Source organism: Heterodontus francisci, unplaced genomic scaffold (genome assembly GCF_036365525.1).
Source record: "Heterodontus francisci isolate sHetFra1 unplaced genomic scaffold, sHetFra1.hap1 HAP1_SCAFFOLD_2341, whole genome shotgun sequence".
In the NCBI taxonomy this organism is placed as follows: domain Eukaryota; kingdom Metazoa; phylum Chordata; class Chondrichthyes; order Heterodontiformes; family Heterodontidae; genus Heterodontus; species Heterodontus francisci.
In genome coordinates, this window is record NW_027140667.1 from 1 (window position 1) to 20,897 (window position 20,897).

Here is a 20,897-nt window from a genome sequence, read left to right on the forward strand (position 1 = left end):
AGCTTATCGCTAAGTTATACCTTATACAAGCAGGTCAAGGTTCAAACTCCATTATTTCCCAAAATAGACTGTTACACTGTAATAATAAACAGGTGATTTTAAGTGGAATGCAAAAGAATGTCAGCCAGATATATTTATAGAAGAATCAGCATATTAACAAAAACAAATTGTATTGTTTGCCAGTCGAATCCCTGCAGGCCAAGCTCACCTTGTTCATCATTCGCAGCTTTGTACAAACTGCAGCTCTGGCCCAAGCTCAAACTAATATCGTCAGAAGTTTTTGCAATTTCTTCATCCCCTATAGTGGACATGAAAAGGAACGTCAATCTTAAACAAACCCAAAATGCTTGCAGTTTATTCTCCACTGTAAACACATACAAATATGGAGTGACCCTAACTTAGGAAAACACATTACCAGCTGGGTACCACTGAGCTTGTAGGAAAACAGACTTGCAATGGCCTTGTTTGCTATTCCAGCATGCTGGCTGCAAGTGTAGAGGGCAAGGGTGCTTCAGTATCTATGTGTCACTCTTTCTCTATGGAGTGGCTGAGGAGGAAGGCCCACTTGCCACATGATGGAGCTTTTCCCAGTGCTGAGGAATAGCCCAGCATTCAATCATTACTTTGCAATCTTGGTTATCAGTTTGGCTCCCAGTTCATAATGGCTTCAAACAAAAAACATTTGTGCAACTAGAAAAATAATAAACACCTTAGCTGTAGCACAATAATGTTTAAGGAATAAAGGTGAGCTTTACTCAAATATTTCAAATAAGAGTCTCCATATGCCACACATTTTGCCCAGTTAAGAGATCTTGCACCATCACCATCTGTTAGCAGTGAACTGCTTGCGTAATTGACTTGCAAATCAATATGTTCTGGTGGGCAAGTACCATGGAACTCACCTTGCATTTAACTGCAGGTGAAAACTGCACTCTACTGTTATGACATAACATGTTGCAGCTCTCATGTACTGTACCCACAACCTTAAACACTGGCATTCCAAAACTCTTGACATAGAGGATGTAAATCTCGACAGTGCCTTTATAATGCAGATACACTTTACAACAGCAAATAAATAATTGCCAATCCCAAAGTAACAAGGGCTCAATTGCACAGCACAGGATATTTGTTGTTAAGATGCCAATAGTTCAGAATTAACATTTTTTGGCTCACGCACCACAATCACTCAAGTACTTCTTGGGTGCACTCAGAGCTTTGACACTCATAGCAGAATCATGTCCTTTAAAACATTTTTAAAACATCAAAAAATAGGAGTGAAAAATTAATGCTAAACTCATCTTAAAATGTCTGATATGAATGGCACACCACTATCACTTTAGTTGAACATCAAGCACAGAAATGAAAACATCAATGGTAATGGATGTATTTTCAGTGCTTTTTGTATTTTCAATGATTGCTTTTGGTAGGTGCAGTTTATTAAAAACAATCTCCAAGAGCAGTCTTTTCAATTTTAAGCCTGTCTGCAGAGAATCCGATCAGCAGCAAAATTTAGTTGAAAGTAAAATCAAATTGACTTTGGTCATTACCTACGCAGGTAATCCTTGCAGTGCATACTCATTATTGCACTGGACATGCTCAGTAAGGATCCTTTACTGGCCCACATCTGCTTTCCACTCCAATGAATTGCCAGATATTCAGATCTCTATCTTTTGATGCAGGATGATTTTAAACAAATTGAATGATTTTGAATTCAAGTTTGGAATACTTCAGGAAGTAGAAGGTGGTTAGCTACTTTAGGTTTACTTAAGAATAACGTCACTCTCAACTGAACCCAACAGTGTAGATTCCAGGTGTCCTGTTTGATGCTAAGCTGACCTGTAAACTTGATAATCGAACAATCCTCAAGACTGCCCACTTCCACCCTCGCTACAAAGCCCACCTCAGCCCTTGCCTCACCCCCACTACTACTGTAGGTACCTCCAGGCTGGATTTCCCCAATGACCTCTACAACAAACTCTCAAGCTTCAGTCTACATAAATTCCAAATTATCCATACCTCTTCCGGCCCATCGTACCAGTCATTAAGTTTAGTTCATCCATTGCCCATTCTTCATTTCTTATTTGTCCCCTTCCCCGACAAAATTCTTATCATTTACATATCCCTCCAGAGCCTCATCCCACCCCATTTCTGCAATGTCCTCCAGCTCTACTTTCTAGCCCATGCCCTTCAGTCTTACAACACTGGTCTCCTGAGCATCCTCCATCTTCTCTCCATATCACCAAAGCCTTTAGCTATCCTCAAACCAACTCTTGAGATATCTCTTCCTGAACCCCTTCATCTTGCTACCACTATCTCAACCTTCAAAAGCCTCCTAAAAAATGTCTCTGATCATGCTTTCCATCATTTCTCCCAACTCTTCTGTTACTGCTTCACATCCACTTCTCCTCTATGAACTAAGTTGGGACATTTACTATATGAAGATTACTTATGTGTAACTGATGGTGTCTATGCTTTTTGTGCTTTTATTTCCCCCCCTCCCCCACCAAATAGGTTAGCTGTGCCACATATCATCCCCAGTCTTTAAGGCAGACAAATGAACTACTTCTAGGGTTCCACCAATATTGTTCTTACATTGGTCACAAGCAGATAGGTGAGAATACCTCACACATGACTCTTTCCCTTACTCCTCAGAAAGAAGCACCTAGCCTTAACCCCCATCCACTTTGCCCCCGCCTCCAGTGACATTAGACAGAAATCCACATCTCACCACCAAATGGCACCATGCATTGATACTCCAACACACTGAATCAGTACATAATGTTGTTTTGAAGGTCCAAATCAGCACAAGTAATTAATAGACAGTAGTCCATAATCATGATTTATTTATTTAGGGCCCTACCACATCTCACCAGGGAGGTTACAGAGAAAGAGGGGGATTTGATTTAAATATATGCATGAGAATTTTAAATTTGACAGTGCCAATGTAGGTCAGCGTTGATGAAGTAATCGATGAGAGGGACTTGGTGCAGGATAAGATATGGTCAGCAATTTTGGATAAGCTGAAGTTTATGGAGGACAGGATGTCATTAAGGAAAGCTTTAGAATAGTTGGCTCTGGTGACAGAGGTGACAGCTTTACCAACAGACAGGCTTTAGTAAAAGTGAAATCCAGCCATGCTGGAGATGGCAGTTGGCAGTCTTGGGGATAGAGAGAATACAGGGCCTGAAACTTAGTTCAGTATTGAATAGGATGCTCAGGCTGTTTTAGCTTAAGATAGCAGCCATGAAAGGGTGAAATTAGAATCGGCAAAAAAGGTATGAAGTCTTTGGCAGAAGCCAAAGACAATGGCTTCAGTCTTGTCAATACTGAATTGGAAAATACTGCAGCTCAGCCAAGATTGAATGTTGAACAAGCAGTCTGACAACACAAAAACAATGGAGGGGTCAAGACAAGTGGTGGAGAGGTACAGCTGGGTGCCACATGTGGAAGTTGACCACATGTCTGCAGAGGTCACCAAAGGGCAGCAAGAAGGGGCCAAGGAGAGATCCTTGAGGGAATAACATAGAAACACAGATTCTTGAACTAGCAGTGATGGGATAAGAAGGGAAGTCACTGCTGGGAATGTTTGATGATAATAAGTCAGGTAAGTGGAACCAAGTGAGGACAGTCACATGGAGCTGGAGGAGGATGGTGAGGTCAAGAAAGTCAATGGCTGCAGAACAGTCAGGAGGGATAATGCATCTTGATTATAGTTATGGAGGATCACATTGTTTAGGGCCATTCTGGTACAGTGGCAGCGGCATAAACCTGATTGGAGAAACTCAACAGAGTGTTATGGGAAAGACAGACACGGATTTGGGAGGAGTCAACTCTTTGAAGCTTTTGAAATGAAAATGAAGGTTTGAAATGGGGAGGGAATTTGCAAAGACATAAAGTTCAAAGACACTGGAAGAACTCCCCTTTGAATAATACCATGGTATGTTTTAATGTGCACCTGAAATGAAACCTTGGTTTAATTTTTCAACAAAAGTATGACATTTTTGAATTACTTTTTCAGTACTGCACTGGAGTTACAACCTGCATTACGTACTTAAATCCCAGAGAAGTACTCAAACCAGAACCTTGTGACCCATAGGTGAAAATACAATGAAATGACCCATAAACCTCCTGTTCCATTAAATTGAAACCAAAGCTTCATATTCCTTCGAATACATGTTATATTGTTAGTGTAAATCTCCCTTGCACAGCATTTTATGTCAATCAGTTCAAAACATTTTTTTTTAAATCACAAAATAATGGTAAACCAGAAGATTACCAACTGAACATCCCAAAGACTAATTTATGTAAACAGACTGGTGTTTGTTGAAAGCCTGCACGTAAAACTTTTCCATTCCTATTGAGATTGCAATTCAGGAAGCATGCCTTTGTGTCAAAATGCCTTCAGAGATTCATCAGGCCAATCACATGTTCTGATCTGCCTGTTCCTAAATCTACATGGTTCAGTGCAGTAGACCAGTGTTAAATTTAAGTCCTGCTGAAAGTTCTGCCTCTCACAGTTACTATCTTACTTTTAACTTGCAGTTAAAAAATTGTTTTAAAGCGTTTGATTGATAGTTACTTTGATCCCTTTTGCAAGATGTTAGCAAAAACTGGAACTAACGAATTCACAATATCAAATATTCAAAACACTTATTTTTAGGACGCTCACTAGCAGCACAGTAGCAGTACTGTGCTCGCAGTACTGCGTAATGCAAACCATCATGTACAATTCAGTACAAATCAGTGAGGAATTTAGTTCTGGAACATTCAGGCCTACGAGATAAATTAAAAAACCTGAACTCATTAGAGTGCAGTTCTCATACCTTTGATACTCGATGTTGCTCCAAGATGAGACTGCACAACCTGTTAACAAAGAATTGGAAATAATTAAAAAGGTATAAGCTCCATAATTTAGTTTGTTGCCTTATAACCAATTCAATTAAGGTCAGCTTAAATGCTAAAAATAAATCCAAAGTTGTAAAGAAAACCTTTCCTGGATGAGACAAACGCAATATTATTCTAACCACATGAATGTTTTAAATGAAAACTTAAAGCTATGCACTCTTTCAATTATACGCTGTTACAGCCAGGTGAGCAGGGGGTCACAGGCTCCCCTCTTGTCCTTCTTCTTACTTGAGCACAACAGGGTTTATTCCTTTTTAAACAGTGGATGATCTTACCACATCAGTGAGTATTTCTCCTTTTACCTTTGTTGTGATTGTAAAAGAACCAATTGGACAGGTTGTCTTGGGTGTAAAGAAGAAAGAGGGGAGTTTATTAAAGTTAACAAAGGAAACCTGATGTAAATAAAAGGAACGAACACACGCACGCACACACGCACACAGGGTTAGAGTCCAAAAAAGTAATACACAGTGCGTGAGGTTGAATGATTCCATGGTATTCCAGATAAAGTTATATTCTGGCTGTTCGAAGTGCACTTTCTGGTTGGCCCACTTGGCTCAGGGTTTTCTTGGAGGCATATTTATAGGTGGCTCTCTTCCCATGGTATCTCTGTCTGTAGCAATCTGTGGGCTTGGAGGGTCCACAGTCACAGACGGTTTTCAAACTGAGAGACGCAGCCCCCAAGCTTTTGCACAGAATGAGTCACTGGCTTTTCTGTCTTTGTCCAAGGGAAACTCCCAGCTTTCAGAGATGCACAGATGGTCACATTACTACTGAAGCATATTCTCTGGAACCATCTAATGAGATTCAAGGTTAGGTAAGTCCATCTCCACAGGCCTCAGAATGCCAATATTTATACTTGGAGGGGTTTCCTCTTTCAAAGTCAATGTGTCGGGATGGCCTTGAATGTCATGCTAATGAAAGCAATCTTAGATAATTCAATCACAAGAGCAAGCCATTGTTTTGGGTACAGGCTCATTAGACATGTGTCTCCTTGGAATGTGTAAGGTGCTCAACTGTAAATTGCGGTGGCCATCTTGACTGCCAGCTTCTTTTTTAAAGTTAACTGTCAGATTTAGTTCCATTAAAAGTTTAATGTAAGCTTCCAACTGATGAATTCTTCTCATAATAAAGGATTAGTCTTCTTTATTACTTGCTGTACCTGCATACCAACTTTTTGTAACTCCTGCACTGGAACACCTATATCCCTCTACACCTCGGAATTCTGCAGTCGTTCTCCATTTAAGTCGTACTCCGATTTTTTATTCTTCCTGACAAAGTGAACAACTTCATATTATCCCACATTATACTCCATCTGTCAGATTTTTGCCCACTCACTCAACCTATCTACAATCGGCCTGCAACCTCATGTCCTCTTCACAACATATTTTCCTACCTATCTATGTGTCAACTTCAAAAGTAGCTACCATACCATTGCTCCCCTCATCTAAGTCAATGATATAAATTGTAAAAAGTTGAGGTCCCAGCATAGACCCCTGCGGGACTCCACTCGTCACATCCTGCCAATCAGAAAAGGACCCATTTATGCATACTCTGTTTTCTCTGCCAGCCAGCCAGCCATTCTTCTATCCATGCTAATATGTTGCTCCCTACACCATGAGCTCCTACTTTGTGCAATAACCTTTTATATGGCACCTTGTCAAATGCCTTCTGGAAATCTAAGTACAGTACCTCAACAGGCTCCCCTTTATACATGGCACATGTTACTCCTTCAAAGAACTCCAATAAATTGGTTAAACATGATTTTCATTTGACAAAACCATGCTGACTATTCCCGATTACCTTGAGTTTTCCTAAGTGCCCAGGTATAACCTCCTTAATGATTGATTCTAACACCTTCCCCATGACAGACGTCAAGCTAACTGGCCTATTGTTACCCGTTTTCTGCCACACCCCGTTCTTGAATAGAGGGGTTATATTTGCTACTTTCTAGTCTGATGGAACCTTTCTAGAATAAAATTACAAATAAAGGATATTGGCCCTGGTGCTAAAATTTTGATAAGACAGATGCAAGGTTTATTTTTGGGAGCCACACCTGCAAGTGGCTCTGACAATGCATAGTTGCTTTATTCATTGCTCTTTTGATACGTGTTACTAAAACAATACCCCACTTAGCTAGGAACAGGAATGTAGCAATCATGTTTAATGAAATATACAATTCAGCTTACCAAGTGTTAAGATAGCAGATATTTTAAAGCAGCTAAGTATTTAATATCTATATGATAGCAAGTAAGGGATGAATAGCAGAATTGTTTAAAGTCCCTTTTGTGTTTAGGGCCTGCATGGTGTTACAACCGTACATACACAAACAGTAAATCATACAAACATATCGTCCTGGATTTTGCAGTTGTAACAATGGCAAAACTATCCGCGTTCACTGACATTACAACTGTGAAACTGTCAGCAACTTCTGGCATCTGCACATGCGCAGTTAGATGCAAAAATCCAGAACTTGCTGTCGGTGATGCCCTGCTTCTCCACAGGTTGTGGTGTTCAAATCATCAAGTCCCACTATGGAAATCTTAAGAACACACTTGCACTGACATGAACTTCCACTTTTTATGCTCTAATCTCATTGTAAAAACCTACAAAACGTACACCTTGCTGAATGAGGTGTAGCTGAGTTTTAATAGCACACAGATCCATAACCTGTGGCCTTGAACAACTAATTTTATATTTGTGCAATGGCAAATTTCTTCAGTATGATAAAAATTCTATAGGTTTTCAATATAATGATTTTTTAACATGTATAATATTTCAGCTTGCATCTTAATCCCATGTATATATGCCAGTCTTTATTGTACTCTCTGTAAAATGATTAAAAAGTGAAGGATAACCAGTGCATTTTACTTCCTGGTTTGCTGTCTCTGAGAATTCTTCAATGTGATTGGCTGCTTGACCTGCTTGATGACATCTTTGTTGCTGGATGCCAAAAATCCCCTAATATTGGTGAGAGATTCAAATTAACTTCAGAAAGTGGGAAAATCCACGCCACAGAGATCGCAAGATCTGTGTGGGGAACATTCTTCCAGATCGGCGGCAATCACTTTTCCACTGACCGCAAAATATGGGCCACATAACCAAAACATCTGATGTCTTGCCACGCCTCCTTGATTTATTCTTGACCACAAAAAAACTACCCATAACACAATGTCACAGGCAACTAATTTAACAGGATCACTTTTTGCTGTCCTAATAGAGTGCTGTTGAATAATTTAATCTGTATCGCTTTTGACAGTTTTTAAAGTTGAATGTTGCAAAGGCATCTAAAGAGGAAAATGTGAAATCTCATTATGTGTCACCCTCACAGAGGGAACAGTGATGAAATATGAAATGAACTGGGGGAATTATGAAATAAAAGTGAACTGTTGAACTAAGCTACAAGAAGATGGACATTTTGTTACCTGGCAACATGGAGCGAGAGGTCAGGTGACTCCCCTCCTGTACTGCCAAACAACATGTTTGCCTGTTGAAGACAGGACCAATATTAACATCTGGAATCGCCTTGAGGAGACACACTGACATGTAAAACAGCCAATTCCATGCTAACAGCTCCTATAATGAAAAATTGGGCTAGCAAAGGCTTTTGCAGATTGACTTTGAAACCAAGCCCCAGAAAATGTGTTAAATAACAGCTATTTATCAAAATGGACCAGATTCAGACACCATTATGTAACAGTGGTCCCCACATTCTGGGACATTGAAGGAGTGACGGAAAGGAGTGACGGAAAGGAAAGGAAAGGAGTGACGGAAAGGAGTGACGGAAAGGAAAGGAAAGGAGTGACGGAAAGGAGTGACGGAAAGGAAAGGAAAGGAGTGACGGAAAGGAGTGACGGAAAGGAAAGGAAAGGAGTGACGGAAAGGAGTGACGGAAAGGAAAGGAAAGGAAAGGAAAGGAGTGACGGAAAGGAGTGACGGAAAGGAGTGACGGAAAGGAAAGGAAAGGAGTGACGGAAAGGAAAGGAAAGGAGTGACGGAAAGGAAAGGAAAGGAGTGACGGAAAGGAAAGGAAAGGAGTGACGGAAAGGAAAGGAAAGGAGTGACGGAAAGGAAAGGAAAGGAGTGACGGAAAGGAAAGGAAAGGAGTGACGGAAAGGAAAGGAAAGGAGTGACGGAAAGGAAAGGAAAGGAGTGACGGAAAGGAAAGGAAAGGAGTGACGGAAAGGAAAGGAAAGGAGTGACGGAAAGGAAAGGAAAGGAGTGACGGAAAGGAAAGGAAAGGAGTGACGGAAAGGAAAGGAAAGGAGTGACGGAAAGGAAAGGAAAGGAGTGACGGAAAGGAAAGGAAAGGAGTGACGGAAAGGAAAGGAAAGGAGTGACGGAAAGGAAAGGAAAGGAGTGACGGAAAGGAAAGGAAAGGAGTGACGGAAAGGAAAGGAAAGGAGTGACGGAAAGGAAAGGAAAGGAGTGACGGAAAGGAAAGGAAAGGAGTGACGGAAAGGAAAGGAAAGGAGTGACGGAAAGGAAAGGAAAGGAGTGACGGAAAGGAAAGGAGTGACGGAAAGGAAAGGAGTGACGGAAAGGAAAGGAGTGACGGAAAGGAAAGGAGTGACGGAAAGGAAAGGAGTGACGGAAAGGAAAGGAGTGACGGAAAGGAAAGGAGTGACGGAAAGGAAAGGAGTGACGGAAAGGAAAGGAGTGACGGAAAGGAGTGACGGAAAGGAAAGGAGTGACGGAAAGGAGTGACGGAAAGGAAAGGAGTGACGGAAAGGAGTGACGGAAAGGAAAGGAGTGACGGAAAGGAGTGACGGAACGGAAAGGAAAGGAGTGACGGAAAGGAGTGACGGAACGGAAAGGAAAGGAGTGACGGAACGGAAAGGAAAGGAGTGACGGAAAGGAAAGGAAAGGAGTGACGGAAAGGAAAGGAAAGGAGTGACGGAAAGGAAAGGAAAGGAGTGACGGAAAGGAAAGGAAAGGAGTGACGGAAAGGAAAGGAAAGGAGTGACGGAAAGGAAAGGAAAGGAGTGACGGAAAGGAAAGGAAAGGAGTGACGGAAAGGAAAGGAAAGGAGTGACGGAAAGGAAAGGAAAGGAGTGACGGAAAGGAAAGGAAAGGAGTGACGGAAAGGAAAGGAAAGGAGTGACGGAAAGGAAAGGAAAGGAGTGACGGAAAGGAAAGGAAAGGAGTGACGGAAAGGAAAGGAAAGGAGTGACGGAAAGGAAAGGAAAGGAGTGACGGAAAGGAAAGGAAAGGAGTGACGGAAAGGAAAGGAAAGGAGTGACGGAAAGGAAAGGAAAGGAGTGACGGAAAGGAAAGGAAAGGAGTGACGGAAAGGAAAGGAAAGGAGTGACGGAAAGGAAAGGAAAGGAGTGACGGAAAGGAAAGGAAAGGAGTGACGGAAAGGAAAGGAAAGGAGTGACGGAAAGGAAAGGAAAGGAGTGACGGAAAGGAAAGGGGTGACGGAAAGGAAAGGGGTGACGGGAAGGGGTGACGGGAAGGGGTGACGGGAAGGGGTGACGGGAAGGGGTGACGGGAAGGGGTGACGGGAAGGGGTGACGGGAAGGGGTGACGGGAAGGGGTGACGGGAAGGGGTGACGGGAAGGAGTGACGGGAAGGAGTGACGGGAAGGAGTGACGGGAAGGAGTGACGGGAAGGAGTGACGGGAAGGAGTGACGGGAAGGAGTGACGGGAAGGAGTGACGGGAAGGAGTGACGGGAAGGAGTGACGGGAAGGAGTGACGGGAAGGGAAGGGAAGGAGTGACGGGAAGGGAAGGGAAGGGAAGGAAGGAAGGGAGAGTGAAATCAAATCCAGCCAGACAAGCTGTGAGATCAATCCAGCTAAGCAAGGAGTCTTTCCAGCGCCATCTTCAAACTACTGAGAAGAGAACTGGTGAGGTGACCTTGAAAACTTCCCATCTGAGAAAGTGAACCAGGACTTTCACCACCAACTTCGGACTGCGTTTGAACCAAATACGTCTGCAACACTTCATCAACTGCAAGACAAGGAACATTCAGGCCTGCAATGATGTTAAATTCCTCCCAGAAAACCCAGAAGGTTTCAAAGTGAACTCCTTTTACAACAATCGGACTCTAATTGCATGCTACCCTCTACTCTCTACCTTTTCTTGTTTGTGTGCATGTGTGTAAATATGCGAGTGGGTGAGGTTGCGAACATTTGTGGGTAGTACTTTCATAAACAGTTACCTTTCTTTTTAAACACAGGAAAAAACCTGTTGTTTATTTACCCCTTAAAATACTCAGGGACTAGAACACTAACTATTTTTTAAAAAAATTATCTGTGGTCAGTTGAAAGGTGAAAAGTGGAAGTCACCCACACCATTTCCCACCTATCTGTAATATTATGGCATAATTACGTGTTGCTGTAATGTAAATTTCATTATGTACCAAGAGCTGATACAAGTTCTATATATCTGCTGAGTTCATTTCTCATGTCATCTTTGTTCCTTCGGCTTGTACTTCAACATAACTGCCAACATTTCTACACCCCATTCATGTGGGAGAGCCCCAAAATGCATGGCATATTATCGCTTCTGTTCATGCACTGAAGCATCACTCTTGTGTGGTGATATGAAAAACATTATAGGGCGATTTAAGGATGATTTAGCAGGTCTAACAGTACGAACAAAGGCCAAAACACCAACTGTCCGTGCAAAATGTGGTTAACCACACCCAATTATCTCTGTTCTATTAATGATATAAGGTTTTTGCTTCCTCTATTCTCCCTCAAACACCCAAGACTTGATCGCTCTCTGTGTCAAGAAGTTCTTCACATTAGCTGCAAAGTTCTTTTTACCAAAATGTAACCTATACCTCTTTGTTCTAGTATACTGGCAAACCCTGAAGTAATGTTCTTTACTAACGTTGTTTAATGTCTTGTATATGTCTAAAAGGTCTTTTTGCAGTCATGTCCTTGCCCGAAACGTAATTCTGTGACATGGGGGATTAACTTCATGGCTCATCACTGCACTGACTGCACAGTTTGAATGTTTCCCTTATGCACTGGTGCCAAAACGGAACACAGTATTTAAGGTGAGGTCTGGTCTTTGCACTTCAGTTTTAGCATGACTTCATTGAACATGCTCAACTGATGTAACATAAAATGATTTGCTATGTTAACTAACTTGTACAAAACACAGGATAAATGAATATATGGTTAAGAACACAACTAGAGATTACAAGGATCAATGGAAGCATAAATGATTGATAGAGCACTATGATTTCAGTTCTGGTGAACTGTAGAAACATTATCTGTAGAATACAGCTGGAAGGATCATAGTAGCCATCTCATTCCATTATTTTCTGCTATCGCAGGTAGTATTTCACATTTGAAGCCTCAGCAACATTGTAAAGCAACAACTCATTCTAATGTTGTAACTTTTATGTTTATCTCTTGTCAACTGCAAGTTAGTCTGATCTTCTTTCAAATTCAGGTTAAAAAACACGGAAATCAGCTCCAGGCAAATGCCTGTTTTCTCCAATCAAAACCAAAACAGAATGTTCATTAGAAAGCGATTGATTTAAATCAGTAAAGCAATTTTGGCAAGGTCAAAAAAAAATTCTTTTCGGTAAATACCTAAAAACTGTATTCACAAAATCTAAGGCTAACTGAAGTTGAACAAGCATCAGGAGTGACATCATCAATGCTTCTACACTGATGGTGGTGCGAAAGGGGATAAGCAGTTCTGTGCATCGCCTAACAACTGCAGTGCCCCAACACTGATGTGTCTTAACATTCTCAGGTTTAACACTAATTTTTGAAACATTCGAACAGGAGGAAGCCATTTAGTATTTATAATGCTGCTCCAGTTGAGTTTCTGGTTAATGGTAACCCCCAGGATGTTGATAGCGGGGAATTCAGTGATGGTAATGTCATTGAATGTCAAGGGGAGATGGTTAGATTCTCTCTTGTTGGAGATGGTCATTGCCTGGCACTTGAATGGCGCAAATGTTATTTGCCACTTATCAGCCCAAGCCTAAATGTTGCCCAGGTCTTGCTGCATATTCACATGGACTGCTTCAGTATATGAGGAGTTGCAAATGGTATTGAACATTGTGTGATCATCCCCACTTCAGACCTTATGGTGGAAGGTAGGTCATGGATGAAGCAGCTGAAGATGGTTGGATCTAGGATACTACCCTGAGGAACTCCTGCAGCGCTGTCCTGGGACTGAGATGATTGACCTCCAACAACCACAACCATCTTCCTTTGTGCTAGGTATGACTCCAACCAGTGGAGAATTTTCCCCCGATTCCCACTGACTTCAATTTTGCTAGAGCTGCTTGATGGCAGAATCATTTAAGTGCTGCCTTGATGTCAAGGGCAGTCACTTCACCTCACCTCTCGAGTTCAGCTCTTTCGTTCACATTTGGACCAAGGCTGAAATTAGGTCAGGAGCTGAGTGGCCCTGGTGGAACCCGAAGCATCAGTGAGCAGGTTATTGCTGGATAAGTGTCACTTGATAGCACCGTCAACAACACCTTCCGTCACTTTGCTGATGATCGAGAGGATGCTGATGGGGTGGTAAATAGCCGGATTAGATTTATCCTGCGTTTTGTGAACAGACATACCTACGCAATGTTCCATATTGTCGGGTAGATGACAGTGCTGTAGCTGTACTGGTACAGCTTGGCTAGGGATGCGGTTAGTTCTGGAGCACAAGTCTTATGTATTATTGCCGGGATGTTGTCAGGGTCCATTGTCTTTGCAGTATCCAGCATCTTCAGCCGTTTCTTGATATCACGTGAAGTGACTTGAACTGGCTGAAGTCTGGCATCTGTAATGCTGGGGACCTCAGCGGGAGGTTATCAATCTCAGATTTAAAATTAATAATTTACTCAGCATCAACTGCTGTTTTTGGAAGTAAGTTCCAAACTTCTAACATTCTGTGTGTGAAGAAGTGCTTTCATAATTTCACTTCTGAATGATCTGGCGCTAATTCTTAAGACTATGCCCCCAGTCAGAGATTCACCAATCAGTGAAAGTAGTTTTTCTCTATATACCTTTCTAATTCCATTAATATCTTGAAAACTTCAAACAATTCACCCCTTCACTTCCTAAATTCCAGGGAATACAATCCTAGTTTTTTTTTAAATCTCTCCTACCAGCTTAACCGTTGGAGTCCAGGTATCATTCTAGTAAATATACACAGCATTTCCTCTAAAGACAATACATCCTTCCTAAGATGTGGTGCCCAGAACTGCTCATAGTACTCCAGGTGTGGTCTAAGCAGGGTGTGGTATAGCTGAAGCCTGCCTTCTACCGCTTTGTATTATAGCCCTCTAGATATAAAGGCCAGCATTCGATTTGCCTTCTGGATTATTTTCTGTACTATCCATGACATTTTAATGATCTATGTAAATGGAACCCCAAGTCTCTTTGGGCTTCCACAGTTTCTAGTTTTTCACCATTTTGAAGTACTTTGTTCTATCTGTTTTAGGTCCAAAGTGGATGACCTCACATTGGCCTACACAGCGGCACAGTGGCGCAGTGGTTAGCACTGCTGCCTCACAGCTCCAGGGACCCGGGTTCGATTCTGGGTACTGCCTGTGTGGAGTTTGCAAGTTCTCCCTGTGTCTGCGTGGGTTTTCTCCGGGTGCTCCAGTTTCCTCCCACAAGCCAAAAGACTTGCAGGTAGGTAAATTGGCCATTATAAATTGTCACTAGTATAGGTAGGTGGTAGGGAAATATAGGGACAGGTGGGGATGTTTGGTAGGAATATGGGATTAGTGTAGGATTAGTATAAATGGGTGGTTGATGGTCGGCACAGACTCGGTGGGCCGAAGGGCCTGTTTCAGTGCTGTATCTCTAATCTAAAACTGAAATCCATTTGCCACAGTTTTGCCCATTTGCTTAGTCTATTAATATCTCAGCAATTTTATATTTCTATCTATAATGCTTACAACGCTGCCTAACTTTGTGTCACCAGAAAACTTGAATATGTGGCTTTCTCTCCCATCGCCTAAGTTGTTAATAAATACGGTGAATAGTTGAAGCTCCAACACAGATCCTTGCAGGTCACCACTAGTCACATCCTGTCAATTAACAGTACCTGCACATTATCCCGACTGTTTCCTGCTGCTCGGCTAATTTCCTAACCAATTTGCTGTCAACTCCCTGAACGTCAACTCTAGCTAACATACTTTTTTCAGGAGGGTAATCATCTAGAACATGTTCATAGCCATCCCTCAATTTTGATCTTAAAGCTGTTGTGTTCAGGTAGTTTTCAACATGCAACTGGAGAACTACAAAACACGTACCACAAAAGATGACAACCTAACAATTTTCCAGATTCAATACATAATTATGTTGACTGTTATCAGGATGCGTTGATGCGCAGTATTAACATTGTAATTAAAATGTTAATTTATTAAAGACACTTTGTCTCATTTTAACACAGTAGTTGTCTTGACTCTAGGGACAAGTAAACTGATTTAGTGGATGCATGGTTTCCAGACCTTGTTTATATGTGGAGAATCTAATTTAATCTCGAATACCATCAAGAGAAAAAAATTATAATCCAAGAGCAAATTACTCTATTTTTGCTTGATCCTGATTTTTCCCTACTTTGCCAAATATGCCATTTTTGAGTCTAGACTCAGTGATACTCTGATGACACACCTTAACTTAAATGCTGTACTTAGTAAATTTGTGAAAAGCAATTTTGAAAGTTGTTTGAAAAGTGAAACGAGGAAAATGCTAAGCACAAGTGTTTCTAATTCCTTTGATTTGAAATTTAAAGTTGTGTTTTTGGTATGTAGCTCCTTTATTTTGCAGGACTAAATCCTTTTCAGCAAAAGTTCTGATTGTTGGCAACAAAACTGCTGTTTTGATATCTGACTACAAAAACTTGGAATCTAAGCAAAAAAGAAATAACACTTTTAAGCAGCAGTCACTGCCCGCAGCAACAATGCGTTAAAAGTACCTGGTGGTTGCTGTCCAAACCAGCGTAGGAATTACGTGAACTGCAGCCAACTGGAGGAGTAGCTTCTCGTACAAACTCAGTCATCTCTATTCCACCTCCTGGATCACTGTAAATTAAATACAAGCAACTGAGAAATCTGAAAACAACTAAAGAGAAATTATGTCAATAATGCTCTTGTCAAGTCATGTTTTGATGAAAACTTGTCTACATGACTGCAACGTATACTTTGCAAAATTATAGTTCACTTTGGTATCCTGCCAATATTTATCCTTCAGCCAACGTCATTAAAACAGATTGTCAGGTCATTATCACAATGCTGCTTGTGGGACCTTGCTACGCACAAATTGCTGACTATGTTTCCTACATTACAGCAACAGCAACTGCACTTCAAGAGTTCTTCATTGGCTGGAAAGTACTTTGGGATGTTGTCCGGTGATGTAAGAGACTAGATAAAAGCAAGTTTGTACTTTGTTCCATCCTTCCTTTATTTCTATCCATCAAAAAAACCACTCTTGACTTCTCTGTCCTTGCTAATTACCACCCCACCTCCAACCTCCCTTTACACTCCAAATTCCTTAAACAAATTGTCACCTCCCAAATCTGTGCCCGGCTTTTTTGCAATTCCATGTTTGAATTCCTCCAATCCCATTTCCAGTCCCGCAACAGTACTCAAACAGCCCTAACAGAATTGTAATACAGTAGTACGAGATGGTGAGGAGACCACTTGGCCCTTCAAGTCTGCATCAGTTCCTACAAAGAGCAATCTAGTTAGTCCCATTCCCCTACTCTTTCCCCATATCCATGCAACTTCAAGTATTGAACCAATTCCCTTTTGAAAGTTACGATTAAATCTAGTTCCACTAGCCTATCAGGCAGTGCATTCCAAATCCAACCCACCCTTTACATAAAAAAGGTCTTTCCTCATGTCGCCTCTAGTTCTTCTGCCAATCACCTTAAATCTGTGCCCTATGTTATTGATCCTTAAGCCATTGGAAATAGTTACTCTTTATTTACTCTATCTAAAGCCTTTATGATTTTAACCATCTATTATCAAAGTCACAAGTAAGAGTATGTTTCTGTAACCATCGAAAACTCGCCCTCCATCCTTCTCAACGTGCCTGTAGCCTTTAATACAGTTGACAACGCCATCCTCCGATGCTTCTCTTTCGTCGTTCAGCTGGGTGAGACTTTCCTCACCTGATTTCATTCTCATCTATCCCATCATAGCCAGAGAATCACCTGCAATGGCTTCTCTTCCCATTCTCACATTGTTAACTCTCAAGTCCACTGAAGATCTATCTTTGGCCCCCTTCTATTCCTCATTTACATGCTGCCACTCAGTGACATCATCCAAAAACATGTCAGGTTCCACATGTATGCCGACAATAACCAGCACTACCTCACAACCTATGTCTTGAACCCTCCACTGTCTTTGATTTGCCACACTGCTTCTTCAACATCCAATACTTGATGAGAGGAAATTTCCTCCAACCAAATATTGGGAACACTTGTCATTGTTCCCTACCACAGCCTTTGTTCTCCGGCCACAGCCTCCATTCCTCTCCAGGGCAACTGTCTGAGGCTGAACCAAACTGTTCACAACCTTGGGCGGCACAGTGGTTAGCACCAACGACCCGGGTTCTGTTCTGGGTACTGCCTGTGCGGAGTTTGCAAGTTCTCCCTGTGACGGCGTGGGTTTCCTCCGGGTGCCTCCCACACGCCAAAGACTTGTGGGTTGATAGGTATATTGACCATTGTAAAAATTGCCCCAGGTGGTAGGAGAATTGAGGGAAGGTGGGGATGTGAGAGAGAAAAATTGGATTAATGTAGGATTAGTATAAATGGGTGGTTGATGGTCGGACTCAGTGGGCCGAAGGGCCTGTTTCGGTGCTGTATCTCTCTATGACTCTATACATGACCCTGAGGTGAGCTTTCATCGACGTATTCACTCCAACACGAAGACTGCATGCTACCACCTCGGTAATATCACCTTGCTCCACCTTTACCTAAGCTCATCTGCTGCTGAAACCATCATCCATACGTTCATTACCACTAGACTCAACTATTTGAATGCGCTCCTGGCCAGCTTCCCATCTTTGACCATATATAAACTTAAGCTCATCCATACCTCTGCTGTTTGTATTCTAACTTGCACCAAGTCCCATTCACACTTAGCCCGAGCTCACTGATTCACACTGGCTCCCATTCCAGCAACACCTCAATTTTAACATGTTCATCCTTGTTTTCAAATCCCTCCACAGCCTCACCCCTCCCTACTTGTGTAATCTCTCCAAACCTTCTAACACTCAGAAGTCTCCACGCTCCTTCAATTCTGAATCCTTGCGCACTCCCAATTTTCAGCATCCCACCGTTGGCAACCATATCTTCAGCTGCCAAGGCCCTACACTCTAGAATTCCCTCCATAAACCTCTCTGCTTCACTACATCTCTCTCCTTCATTAAGACACTCGGTAAAACCTATCTCTTTGACCACGCTTTTGGTCATCTATCCTAATATCTCTTGATGTGGCTCCATGTCAACTTTTGTTTGATATCACTCCTGAGAAGTGCTTTGGGATGTTTTACAATGTTGAAGATGCTGCACAAGTGCAAGATGTTGTTGCTTTTGCTGTTGTAGTAAAATAACAAAATCAAAGACAAATTCTAACATGGAAACAGGCTATTCAGCCCGATCAGTCAGTGTTGATGTTTATTCTCTGCACGGGCAGTAGATCTAATTCCATGTGCCCCTGTCCCTTTAACACCCTTTGCTTCAACCACCCATCTAACCTATTCTTAAATGTCGACATAGTCACTGCTCTATTTAACAACTCTGATAAAAGATTATGAGGTTGTGGAATGCGCCTTGTAAAAAAAAGTTTTTCCAGCACTCTGTCCTAAATCCCTTACATTTGAATTTATGACCATGCCCCCCTTTTCACCTCAATCACCAGCAACAACGGTTTCTGTCTATTTTGTCCCTAACTTGATTAATACTAAACATCACCCCCAATCTCAGTTCAAATGAAAGCACACACAACTCCAACTGCAGTCTTCCTAAAGTTTTCCATAAATGCTGTAACAAGTATCTATTTGTATATTCTGTATGTTTTGCCATAAAATCCAGTATTCCATTACTTTTTTTTTTACAGCCTTATTCACTTGAGGCGCTGCTGTTAATGTATTGTGAACTGCACCTCAAAATTACACTGCTCTTCCAAATCTGCATTCATTCAAAATATAAACAGTACTTTCAGTATTCACCGAAACACATTACTTCACACTTCCTGACACTGAATTCTATCTGTCACTTTTTCACCCAATTCACTATCAATAATCCCCCGCAGCTTCCTTTGGTCCTCAGAATTATTCACTATGCCTTCTGTTTTAGTATTACGTACAAATTTGGAGGTCACAGCTTCAAGCCATATATTCAAATAATTAATGTATATAAAGAGACCCCTATAGAACACCACTAGTCTCATCCAACCACTTTGAGAAACTGCCCTCAATTATACTCTCCACTCCATCCTAACCATTCTTTATCCAATTTGCTATCCTTCCCCTAATTCCTTACCCCTTAATCTCAAGTTCCCTCCCATATGGTGCCATCTGAAAAGGAAATCAGGGGCGAACTCTTTCTGTAAAAAGTAATTCCCCTCAGCTCTCACTGCAGGCAAAAAAATGAAAATACCATTTGGAGAGAGCCTCAATTTTTATTTTCAGCCTTAAGAAGTCACCTATTTGTCCTTTACTTCCCTCCCAATTCCGTGCTCCAGCCCACTGGGCTGGAGCAACTTTAGTCATTTTAATATGAACTGGCACTTCAAGGTCCCTGATAATGATTTGAAGCATGAAAACACCAAACATAAATAGGCAGTGATTTTTTTTTCTCAAAAAAATTGGCAAAGCATTCTAATATCCTTCAACTGTTTAATTTGCAAACATTTTAATATAATATACAATACAAGCTGTAGAATGACCCAATAATGAACTGCAAGTTATTTCTTAACAAACCTGCAGCAATGGCAATACACTTGCTAATTTTCATTGTGAATATCATCTGGCATCTATGTGGAAAACACATACAGCTACTCAGTAAGGCAAACAAACCAAATAATTATACACCACATAGAACTTCTTTTGTAACCCTTCCCATGCACAAGTTATACACACTTGATTCCAACAAGACTCTCAAGTTTGTTGCTGAATGAGCAGCTGTGCTCCCAACCTCTGCCATTACCTCGATTAGTAGGATGGTAGGAGGTATAAACTGTTAGCTTGACAGGATGTGCCGATCCAATATTTGCACAGAAATGTCACAGCTGTCAATCTGCATTTTTCTGAGCACAAACTTATTGCTCAAAGTGGGGGTAACCGACCCTCCATTGCCCCACTTTATGATACCAAGTATTAGTTACAATGCTCAACATCACCAAGTTGTCCCTGAATAAACCACAAACAATATTTTTTAAATTGCCAATTATACACTGCACACGTTTATTAAACAAAGGCTGATTTAATCTGGGAAGGATTCTCAAAGTTGCTTAAATTTTGAGAGCATGAACATCCTCAGGTTCCAAATTCCTTATATGTAATAGTGCCATTGTAGGATAGGTGTAAAGCAGAAATTAGGCGCTTTCACATGAGCAGAGGTTGAAGGTGGGAGGTGTGGTGGGAGTGGGGAATCATGGGACCAGGTTATCATGGGCCATTTTCACACACCTCCTTGTGCCCAGCTTGACAGCATTGGTAGAGGTCTGGCAGCTTGTCCTCTTGGCAGGTGAAGGTGCATGGCAGGGAAAATCTGTGCAGGGAAAAGGGGAGAAAAACAAATTACAAAACACAGCGGATCAAGCTTCTTCTGTCGTGGTTTAATGATGTAATTTGAAACCTCTGAATTTTAAAGAAAAAACCCACTTTCATTTATCTAGCACCTTTCATGACCTCAGGTCGTCCCTTCGCCCTTCACAGCCAATGAAGTACTTCTGAGGTTTTAACATAAGGAAACTGCAAGATCATGGCTTGATAACCTGTTTTAGTAACATTGGTTGAGGGATAGATGCTGGCCAAGACACCAGAGGAACTCCAC

General features: G+C 41.5%; 1 long non-coding RNA gene across 1 annotated transcript; it reads right to left on the reverse strand.

Moving 5' to 3' along the window:
• Positions 1-214: 214 nt before the first annotated feature.
• Positions 215-20,613, reverse strand: LOC137360465 (uncharacterized). The gene is made up of 4 exons (XR_010971875.1): positions 20,531-20,613; positions 15,807-15,912; positions 4,824-4,863; positions 215-298 (listed from the first exon to the last, which is right to left on the reverse strand). It is a non-coding gene; the product is annotated as an uncharacterized lncRNA (long non-coding RNA).
• Between the last annotated feature and the right edge of the window lie 284 nt (positions 20,614-20,897).